The sequence below is a fragment of the Amphiura filiformis genome, chromosome 7 (genome assembly GCF_039555335.1).
Source record: "Amphiura filiformis chromosome 7, Afil_fr2py, whole genome shotgun sequence".
Lineage (NCBI taxonomy): Eukaryota > Metazoa > Echinodermata > Ophiuroidea > Amphilepidida > Amphiuridae > Amphiura > Amphiura filiformis.
In genome coordinates, this window is record NC_092634.1 from 39,508,933 (window position 1) to 39,521,602 (window position 12,670).

At 36.6% G+C, this 12,670-nt stretch overlaps 1 pseudogene; it reads right to left on the reverse strand.

Moving 5' to 3' along the window:
- LOC140157155 (polyamine-transporting ATPase 13A3-like) overlaps positions 1 to 12,670 on the reverse strand; it is a 141,754-nt pseudogene that overhangs the window by 52,352 nt on the left and 76,732 nt on the right.

Here is a 12,670-nt window from a genome sequence, read left to right on the forward strand (position 1 = left end):
CTTATTATTATATTTTCTTCCTTGAAAGACTTGCTCTGTAAAATCAAACACTTCTGGCTTGAGATCGGAAGGAGAATAACTGATGTAGAAAATGTGAAAAATAGATTTATTTGAACTTGGCTTTTTCAAAGATGTCTGGAACATATTTTAAAGACAAATTTGCATCTTAAAAGTAGAAGTTATGTAATAGATATAAGTTTTACTAAGAGAGCAAGAAAGAAAGAAAGAATGAAAGAAAGAAAGATAGAAAGAAAGAAAGAAATAAAGGAAAAAAAAAAGAAGAAAGAAAGAAAGAAAGAAAGAAAGAAAGACAAAAGAGAAAGAAAGAAAGAAAGAAAGAAAGAAAGAAAGAAAAAGAAAAAAGGAAAAAGAAAGAAAGAAAGAAAGAAAGAAAGAAAGAAAGAAAGAAAGAAAGAAAGAAAGAAAGAAAGAAAGAAAGATAAAATAAAAAAATAAATATTTACAAACAAGTGTTTATAATTGAGATACTCACCGGTGATGGGCCACCATTCATGTCATCTGGGTTTGACATATTTTGTGGTCTTAATTTTTTGTCTCTGTAAAGGAATGTAGAGAAAATTATATGAGGTGGGCATAATTATTTCATTGCAATACTATTGTGTTTTTGCCATTTGGTCAACAGACAGTCTGCCATATGTATACTCCATCCACTATACAGTCTTCAGTACACAGAAGAAGCTAACAGACGCTCATAATACATTTAAGTGACCTGCTACAACGAAATGAGCATAAAGTCGCAAGTTGGTAGTTTCGAGACATCTCTGCTTATTGAGTTGATGTTCTTTGTTTGCCGCGCGCCTGAACAAGCCAGTAGTATGTCCGTCGTGAATGGCCCATTGTGCACCCATTCACAAAGGATATACAGGCATAATTTTGGCTTGAACAGGTGCGTGTGAAACAAAGAACATCAACTCAGCAACCCGGTTGTCTCGAAACACCAACTTGCGACTATACACTCATTTCATGGTAGCAGGTCACATATAAGCGACCAAATGGCTCGGGATAATATTAGGTCCATCTCTCGCGCCCCTTTTATTCATTGAAAGTAAGATATTATTGTTGAAATAGGTGCCCTGTTTAAACCTGAGTAAATATATGGCCAAGTTATATTAAGATTATGCTTTTTTCACCCGTTGCACTCAACAGGTTATCCCCTCTGCCATAATGGAATGGAACAAAAACGATGTCAGAGTTGATGACAAAAATGAGCAAAAACGTATAAAAAAATAACAATGTATCACAAAAATCAATAATCATATGCTTAGAAGTGTCTATCAGTTATTTAAAATGAATAAAGAAGCCCTTTTTAATGACTTCTCCAATTATCGTTGCAGCCTCTTCAAAGATTTACCCACAACAATTTCAATTTTGAAACTGCCGCCAAATTATAAGAATAACAATATCAAAATAACAAGGAATGTCATTTGTATGTAAAGTACACTTTTAAAAACAGTCCATCTTTTAAGATTCAAGATAATCATTCTCCACCTTCCTCGTACGTTTTATGTTACTTATTCCTACTTGATTCATATCGGGGTCGCATGTTTGAAGCGATAATTTTGCAGCGAACTATAAAGGTTTAAAAAAAGGTTGCCCGAGAAATGTGCCTTCATTGAAAAGCACACTTTGCTAAGCTTATGTATACACCTCATGCCAGCGCTAAATCAACACGCTCGAGGCATGTGACTTCTATATCCTGCCGTCGACGAGAAAGCTTAATCTTCAACTTGATTTTGTTCTTTTGATAGTCTGCTACGCAGGGCTTTCTTAAAGCGATAATTTGTTACAGAAAGCTGTCTATCAGACAGTTTACATTTTTTGTAAGGTAGAAATCATATCAACTTTTATCGTTCCCTCTTTATGATAAAGCACTCTAAGCATATATTTTGTCGCGCGTACTTTCTTGATTTTAAGGCATCTAATCGTACCACTTGAAAAGGCATCAAGTTGAATATCTTTCTAAATCCCGCCAAACTAAATAGTGGTGCTTTATGATAAGCTTCTTTATAGAGTAATATGTATGGTATCGTTGAAGTTCTCAATTTTAAACTGCATTCATCGAAATGCCTGCTGACTCGTTGACTGGCCCGTCGGCTGGTTAATACAAAAAAATGTAATGGTGGCTAATAGCGTCCTAAGGGTTCTTACTGTCATTTTTAGTTAAATAATGTCTGGAATGAGCAATAGCTAAATATTAATGAGATATCAGGGTTAATAGGGTAACTTATACTTAGGCTATTATAAAAGGGGCAATATTGAACGACAGTACGCGCACCGGTGTTTACTCTGAGGGGTAACGACGGTTTATTTTATACTTGAAAATATCATGTGTAATAATATATAGCTGTAAAGAGACTTTTAGCCCAGCGACACAGTCAATGATAATCAATGTTCCTCGTTTTGATGCAATTAGTAAGTATATGGTCGAATCCAACGAAAAGTGTACACGGCATGTTCAGGGCCATAACTTAAAAGTATTAATCAATTGGCATTCGTTTTTGTATTGTGTTTATTCGCCTTGATCATACGCTTCGCGCCATATATAATAAGACCCCTTCTGTGAAAACTTAGACACAGAGACCCCAAATCATGCTATTTTTACCCATTTTTTCAAAATATTTCTTAATGTATTTTTAAAAACATCTAAATCAGTTATGAAAAGAAGTCATTGGATTGAATCTAAATTGATTTCCTGAAAGGTGTGTATTCAAAGATTGCCTGTTCAATTTTTCACATATTTGTACATAATTATGAATTTTTGTGATAATTTTTCGAGTGGTATTTTTTTACATTACCTACGAATACAATTTTTCATAGCACTAGATATATCTTCAAAAAATGGAAATCACTAATAAATGCGCAATTGATACAAGCTTTGATATGTCCAATACTGAAATGCATTGCATTCGGACATCTTTAGTATTGTGTTTAGCTGCCAGAAATTCTAAATGGCACAAAGGTAGGTTTGGTAAAAAATATGCATTACCTCCGAATACATGTTAAAAGCTGTGCCATTTCCACAAAGTGAGAGAATAGTAAACAATAGTTAAGCAATAGGTGCAGGGTAATACACTCTTTATTTCTACCAAGTTTTATTAACCTGCGTTTAAATATTTCTGAGATGTCAACAATAAAAGCAAGTATTCGTAGGTAAATTTCGGTAACCGAATGTTACCTGCGAATACACTTTGACATCATGACAGTATTGTGAAACACCGCCATTCATGCCAATGCCCATATTGGTACATAACGAAGGCCTGTATGTTTGCTATCAAATCATATGTCAATGAAAGTTGCGAATTCACATACATGCCCACCATGCAAAACTGAATACGGCTTAATTGGTGAGAAATATATACTGAAATAGACGACGGTCTGCTCATTTGAGAGAAAAATCAGATTCAAAGAAGATTAGAAGGGATAAATACTTGGATTTGTCAACTGTCATGTGTGCTTCATTTTAAATGTTTACCGACCTTCTGGTTTCTGAGTAATTTGTGTCCAAATTGATTTATTCGAAGGTAACTTTTGACGTTTTCGCTAAGGTTACCTACGAATACCATGGAAAAACGACTGTTCTCATTGTCTCATGATCTAGACAACACATTGATGGACCCTGGTATAAAGCTAATTGTAGTTGCCCTCAAACGAAAGGCCACAAGACGTAACTGACTCCAAGATGGACTTCACAAGTCTGCAATAACGGTTTTAAGCGATTTGTGTGCAATTAAGCAAATTAAAGTCACTTTAGTGCCTTTGTTTCTTACTTCAATCCTCTTTCAACCGCTGTGAACCGACATTATTAATACATGATAGGGTCTAAAGTATCAATAAACGCACATAAAGAAAATTATACATTCCAAGTGCTTTATAAAATGAAGTTTTGATTGCGAAATCCACCAAAAGTCTAATTCTTACCTACAAATACTGAAATGTTACTTACGAATACAGCATAATACATGACATGTGTAATGAAGTGTCCCTACCAATGGAAATTAATTGTCAAAAACTTTAAGCGGTACCCCAGGACACTATTATTACCCATATACGGATTCATTCAACAATTATTTATTATGTAAAATTGCTGATTAACTACTTGTATATCAAAATGAAGTGGTCAAAATCTTGCTAAAAGCATCAAAAATTTTTGATCTAAGGTAATAGCATTTATTCATTTGGACGTACCATCTGAAAGAGATCTAAAAACTATCATTTTATTAATTCATTACCATAATTGCAAAATTTAAACCTATAAACTCAATATAGATATTGTTAAATCGCTCATGTTACCTACGAATACCCGGGTTTCTTCACCGTTTCATTGTATAAAGCGTTAGTTGTATGCGTATAATTCATAATATTCTTGAAAACATATATCATACTCGTTCTTATACAATGTGTAAATTGATTCATACTCATTTGATAAATAAAATACAGAAACTGACCTAAACTTCATTTTCAAAAATAAACTAGCATAAATTGACTAAGATCATATTGATCGCGTTATAAAAATAAAACAAATATTTTCTGGTTGAGCTAGCATTTTCCTGACACCCTGTGGTCTACATTACACGAAAAAAGCGTTAATGGGAATATTCCATTTGTTTTAGGTTGATTAGTATTGCGATAGTGAAAGCATCCTAGTGGTATTCGTAGGTAACATTGGGTTTTGATATCACATTTATTATCACACGTCCTGGATTTATTTTTCAAGATTAGTAATGGCACTTTTGGTTCCTATAAGGCCAATATGTCATCAATCAATGGGCAAAAGGAAAAAATTGTGGAGACATTTTTATTTCGGACTTTTATTTTTGGCCCGTGGACACTTTTGGTTGGATTCGACCATATGAACTGAATTTTACTGATCTTAAATTGGTAAATACGAATACTAAGAGATAAAGAAACTTTCAAATAAATTTCTTACTTTGGGATTTCCGTTTTGGAAGTCTTTACTCGTGATGAAAACCACTGTTTGTACTGGTCCTGTGGAGGAGAAAAAAGACAATAGAATTCATAAGTAATTGACTTGACATCATTTCAAGCTTTTTTTTCATCTTTTTGCTTTACCCCCACAAACATTTTAGTTCTACTTTCACGCCTAATGACAGGATCAGCTAGCTGGTATCGATTATGTCTATATCCAGATTTTCGGTAAATCTTATTATTTTCAATTTTCATAGCGCTCATACCTGCTTATCAGCTTCTCTTCTCAACTCAGTTCTACACTACATGTATATGACACTATAACCATATCTGTTAGTAATATTTTATTCCGTGTATCACAATATGACTAAGGGATCAAATCGTGTCAAAAACAAAACTCGACCGGCGGTTCCCGGCGGTTGAACCGCATTCCGTTGTTTAGAACAATAGAAACCGGCTCCAACCGGACGGAACTGCCCGGAACCGGCGGTCAACCGGCGGTCGAGTTTTGATTTGATCCCTAATGCAATTCATTTCATTCCAGTATAGTGCCAAATATGGGACTTGGGTATTGCATAATAAAATCCTCCTGGAGCATAAACTATCAGACAAGAACTATAGCCCCGTTCACAAACCGCGAGGCCTCTCTAATAGCGATCAGAGGTATCAGAGTATTGGTGAAATATCTTGGATCATCATAGGTATCAGATTACAGCACAGAGCCTGTGCAACTATGAGGCATGAGTATATTGTATAATTAAACCCTCTTAGGACAATGGCTGAAACCAGGAAATCCGCAGGGTCAGAGAAGGTATGCACATGTGTCCAGTACATGTGCCCTCTCCTTTACTGTGGGAGAGTACTACTTTCTGGTTAGTTTAATATCAAATAGATACATGGGAGCATTGTTATAAATATAGAAAACTTGACACGATCCTCTGTATGAAATACTCTTTCAATTTCTCGAAAATCAAACTTAGTAAACTGACGCAATAAAGACATAATACGATCATAAACACCCCCACACAACATTCACGACAGTGCGCCAATTAACGTCGTACAGCAACATTAACAATGTTAATTGCCTAGCAAGAAAGTTCATGCTAAAAAGGCGACATTATTGTAAGAATGTAATGTATGAAAAACGTTTGATTTATCGTGACGACTCCAGTGATCTGACCTGGAACCCATATGCCCGAAGTAAAAACAACACACGATCACAAACGAACAAATTTTCAAGTGTTTGTTTTTTGTCATTCGAAAAGATGTTGGGCCCCTGAAGCAATTTACATTACTAACTGCTCTGTAATCTTTGAATGTTTTGAAATGCCATTCCGATACTCATTAGAACACTCAATGGCGAAGTAACATACCACAGCTACAAGACTTCAATATTTTTAGTGATTTACATGCAAACCATTTATTTGATGCTCAATTTACAAAATGTAACTAGAATAATTATTCGTTTTTGTTTCAAAATATGTAGGTATTCCGCCGCTAGACCTATATTGAACTCTTTCTATTATGTGAGATCTCAATTTGAAACTATTTGATTCTTCGTGAAACCATTTTCACGAAGATTCAAATATTTCAAGTTTCAAATATGGCAACAGCATTTGCACTCTATACAGCCTCGTTCGAGTATTATGAAGTAGGTCAATATAAAATGACGCAGATCAAAATTATACAAGCACAACAACACTTGTTTATACGAGGTTCGAGGAGACAATAAAAACATGTGTTAATATTACTATTCCTTCTTTTCTCCTGCAAGGAGATAAGTCATCAATATTACACTGACATAAAAAGAACGATTGTAAACCGCCAGATGTAGAGAATGATCAAACAGAGATTATGCTTGCCTCATGCAATATTAGCATCGATATCTGTGAGCAAAGTTCCCTGAAACAGTATTATTGACAACTCAGTATGGTCCCTATCAGGGGTTCTAATCCAGTGGGTCGCGACTATAATTGGTGTTCGAAGTTCAAGTTCTAAGAAAGATTTACTATTCTGCTATGGGGTCGTGAGTGGTCCGACTTTCAACAACAGATATAAGGTTAGAACCCGTGTGTAATAAATTGGCCTTCTGACATCAAATTATTTTGATATTTTGAAATTCACGATATAATACTAATTTTATGCCAAATTATTAAAAATTGACATTTTTTGACATTTAACAGCGCAAGAAGTAAACTAGGTAGACTTTATAAATCAAATCCTATACGTCAAAGTGAACAATAGCCCATGAGAAGTGACACAGGTCAAAAACTTATATGCACCAAGGCAACCACATAGGCCAATCAGTGGTTCACAGCAGCTTATGACATATTATGAACAACAAGGTTGAGAGGTACAGTAAAGCATCAGAAAAGTGAAATAAGATGCTTATGCATCCTGCTCTTGAAGGATGGTGCCCCGTTTTCAAATATGTCTTCGATTACTCCATCTGGTAGGCTATTCCAAACGTGAACTGCAGTGTGAATGAAGGTCCTGCCAGTAGATATGGTTCTAGAAACTGGTACTCTGAGAGCATGGCAAGGCATAGACAAGCTGGAGCGAGTAGCTCTTCTGGCTACAAATGGTTTTGGTAGCAGTGCCTTCAGAGCTGGTGGGCACAAGCGGGTGTGCATTTTGTAGAGGACCGTTGCTGCAGCCACTTGACGTCTTTGATGGAGAGATGTGATGTTCATCTCTGTCTCACGCCTATGATTCCTCTGGATAGAGTCTAGTAATCATAGAGTGGTGCTGCTGCCACTCATCCAAGACAGTGAGGCGTATTCCATCACACTGCGAACTTGAGCCAGCCTTGTAAACCGTTGCTCTGCCTCTGACATCAAGTTTATTTACAACTCTCTTCAGAGCGCGCAGCTATTGTCCTGCTCTAGATGAGACGTTAGAAATGTGCTTCGTCCAGGTCAGCTTGCTATCGACTGTGACCCCCAGGATCTCCAGTTCATCCTCCTTAGCCAGTCTGGTGGTACCAAACAGAAGATCTAGCATGGTTGGTGTCCTCTTTCTTGATATTATCATTGCCTTACATTTCGATGTCTCGAAGGTCACCTTCCATCTGTCTGCCCAGATCCTCGTTTTCACTAGATATCTGTTCAGGCTAGCAGTGACGTCTTCAGGGTTGTCTCTAGATGTAATCTCACAAAACAAGGTGGAATCCTCTGCATAAAGGTAGAGTTAGTTTTCACACTCACCACCCAGGTCATCAATGAAGACAGAGAACAAAAGTGGGCTCAATATTGACCCTGGGGAACTGATACTTTGATGGAGGAAGTATTTGATGACTGGCCAGATAAGACAACTTTGATGGAACGATATAACAGGTATCTCCTACATGTAATCCAGGTTAGCAGCTTGCCGGATACTCCTTTTGCCATGAGTTTTGAGCAAAGGTTATTATGTCAGACCTTGTCAAATGCTCCTTTGATGTCCAGGGCAATTAGGCGCACTTCGTTGCCTCTGTTCAGGGAGGTGGACCACTCTTGGGTCAAAATGGTGAGGATGTCACCTGTGCTGTGATGTGGCCTAAATCCAATGTCAGCTGTGCTGTGGTCTAGCCTAAATACATACATAAATCCGACCATCATATTGTATTGAAGATATTCATTAAGTTTCCCAAAAAAGACCTCAAATATTTAGGCCTTTTGGAAAACTTTATGTATCCAGAGGAAAGCCCTTCGAATCATAGGCGTGAGCGAAAAGGAAGCAAGTACAGAGCTGAACATCACATCTCTCCATCAAAGACGTCAAGTCGCTGCAAGAACGGTCCTCTACAAAATGCACACCTGTACCCACCAGATTTGAAGGCACTGCTACCAAAACCATTTGTAGTCAGAAGTGCTATTCGCTCCAGTTTGTCCATGCTTTGCCATGCTCTCACAGTACCAATTTATAGAATCATATCTACTGGCAGGACCTTCATCCACACTGCAGTTCACGTTGGGAATAGCCTACCAGATGGAGTATCTGACAACGGCGCACCATCCTGAGTGCATAAGCCTCTTATTTCACTTGTCTGATGCTTTTATGTACCCCTTCACCCTTGTTGTTCCTAAGCTGCTGTGAACCACTGATTGGCCCATGTGGTTATCTTTTATAGTGCCTTGAGTGTCATTTCTTATGGGCTGTTGTTCACTCTAGCATTTTATATATTAAAAAATGTACTTAGGATTAGATTTATAAAGTCTACTTAGTTTACTTCTTGGGCTGTTAAATGTCAAAAATGTCAATTTTTAATAATTTACCATATAATTTGTATTATATCGCGAATTTCAAAAATCCCACAAAAATACTGTGCAAAGGTGGGTGACTGAGCCCTTAACTGAAGTAATTTGCCCCGCCTTATAAATAATATGGACGTGTTCTCTACGCGTGAGTCACATATTACATACAAGTTCAAAATTGATTCAAATCATGATCAAATCATGATAACTACAGTTGAACCTTCCAATTTGAATTTGATCATCATCACTTTACGCATAAACAAAGACACAGGCTTTTAACGCAAAACAAGTGCAGTTCATGACCATTATCTCTGGACAAAATACGACTTCTGAAAATTGATTTTTATCAATGACGAACCGTGACCAAAAACTGAAATGACGGTATGACCAAGATAATTATTGCTAATACTACACTATTGGGAACAATAATTGGAAAAAGGAATTAATCAGCTGCTTCTGTCGTGTTCTAATTAATTTGCTTTTAATCAGTTCGTTCTGTTATTTTCTAATTAATTTGCTTTTTTTTCAGTATTAACAATGTTGGAACGATATAGAATTTTGAAGATTAAACCTGACAATGTCAGATTGCTCGAGTTATTTTTGTAAAACATGAGAATCGTCGATAAATAGTATCATCGTATTTTCCCTTTAAAATTACCGTATAATACAAACTCAATGATTGAAAAAATTATGAATTTATATAAAAATACTAAATAGATGTTTAAATTAATGCAGAATGTTTTCTTTGTGCAAGCAAAGATATTATAGATAAGAGGATGCAATACTGAAAAACTTCATAATAATTAACTTTTCAAATTGGTGAATCTAAAACACATTCAAAATGCTAAATATTTTCTCAAGTTATGCGGAGTGTTTAATAAGGTGGTACTACAGCCTTTTGATAAATTTGTGACTAATTTTGTATTTTTTTCACAAAATAACTACACGTTGGTAACAAAAGTTATGTATATTATTGAGACAAGGAATCCAATTACTTCAATGAAATTTCAGTGATCCAAGACAAGAAATTAAGAAATGATGTACATTCTAGCGGTACCTCTTTTCTTATCATAAATAACGTACCGCTTGTCTTGAGTCACTGATATTCCAGTATAGTAACTGGATTCCTTGCCCCTATAATATACACAACTTTTATTACCAGTGTGTTGTTATTTTTTCAGAAAAATGCAAAAATAGTCACAAAATTTATCAAGGGGTGTAGTACCAACTTAACAAACATGAAAAGACATTTTGATACATTATTTCCTGAGGGTACAATTATTGAATCAGAGTTATAGATGACATGATCAAGCCAAAAGAGTCATTTGTCGCTGGAAGTGATTCCGAGATATGACCAAAAAAAAAAGACTTTAATTTCTTTGGATTCGTTAACTTTTGGCAATATCTATCTGCTCATATCTCCAGAACCGTACGTCCAATTGCGATAGGGATTTCAGTTTGAGACGGCGTGTTAAATGACCAAAAGTATAAAATTGAAAAACGAAATTACTTTTTTCGCGACAAGGATTCACTTTTACTTAATCGCGCCCTATTATGAAGTCTACTATTTCAGACAAATCCAGGCTTATGAAGCCAGGTGTAATAATAGCTAATAATGCCCATGAATACAAGCTGAATCTATTTGAACTAGTTCAGTTTGCCAATATTAATACGTCTGCGTAGTTTGTACTTTACACAGTTAAAAGAATTTCCCTTAGTGGTGGTACTTTATGTGTTGCACATCGTGAAGGTATTGTACCTTATAAAGGTAAAGGCTTTTGGTTAGAATAAAGGTTAGGGTTATGATTAGGATTTAAAGGGAATTTTAATTAATTGACAGATGATATAAGATGCTGGATGCATGGAGGAGCGTTAGAAGATGATCTTTTCAAATCCACTCTACTGTAAGACACCCTCATAAAGTTTGAACAGCATTTCGCAAGCTCTTAAATGTCTGCACATCTATATTCCATCCACTACGGTCTACGGTCCAGGAAAGAAGCTAACATGCGATTACCAAAGTAACCCCTCTCCTCTTGTACCAACCCCAACTAATATATTTCCACCGGTGACACGGTGTACTAAAACGCGTATTACCAAACGGCTTAGTTTTCATTGAACCACACATTGGGCTCGTTTTACAATCCACCTCACCCCGGGGTAAGAGAACGATCAATCTTCGAGGGTTAGAGTAGACTATGCCATAGTAAAAGTAGACTATGCCATAAACGATTACCAAAGTAACCCTTGCCCTGTTGTACCAACCCCCACTAATATATTTCCACCGGTGACACGGTGTACTAAAACGCGTATTACCAAACGGCTTAGTTAATCATTGAACCACACATTGGGCTTGTTTTACAATCCACCTCACCCCGGGGTAAGAGAACGATCAATCTCCGAGGGTTAGAGTAGACTATGCCATAGTAAAAGTAGACTATGCCATAAACGATTACCAAAGTAACCCCTGTCCTGTTGTACCAACCCACACTATTATATTGCCACGTGTGGCACGGTGCACTAAAACGCGTATAAGCATCCAAACGACTTAGTTAATCTTAGAACCACACACTGGGCTCGTTTTACAATCCACCTTACCCCAGGGTAAAGGAACGATCAAACTTCGAGGGTAAGAGTAGACTATGTCATAGTAAGAGTAGACTATGCCATAGACGATTACCAAAGTAACCATTGTCCTGTTGTACCAACCCCCACTAATATATTTCCACCTGTGGTACGGTGCACTAAAACGCGTATAAGCAACCAAACGGCTTAGTTAATCTTAGGACGACACATTGGGCTCGTTTTACAATCCATTTTACCCCGGGGTAATGGAACGATCAATCTTCGAGGGTAAGAGAAGACTATGCCATAGTAAGAGTAGACTATGACATAGACGATTACCAAAGTAACCCTTGTCCTGTTGTACCAACCCCCACTAATATATTTCCACCTGTGGTACGGTGCACTAAAACGCGTATAAGCAACCAAACGGCTTAGTTAATCTTAGGACGACACATTGGGCTTGTTTTACAATCCACCTTACCCCGGGGTAAAGGAACGACCAAACTTCGAGAGTAAGAGTAGACTATGCCATAGACGATTACCAAAGTAACCCTTGTCCTGTTGTACAAACCACACTAATATATTGCCACCTGTGGCACGGTACACTAAACATTCCTCATATTCAGAATGCAATTCGATATGACTGGTATACTCTCAGCTCACACAAAAAATACTGTGCACACATTAATATCCGATTCCTTAATCTCCCACAAAGAGGGTGTAAAATAATATCAAACATGATCAAATAAAGTCACCCATTTAGGTAATCCCATTAGATATTCACACTCCCTGTGTGGGAGATGATCGTACTTTTGACAATAAGATTTCAAAAATGGATTCACAGAATATTAAAATAAAAAGAAGTACTATTGAGGAGTTTGACATTCTGAGAATTCAAAATTCTAAAATATTGATCTTCTTCC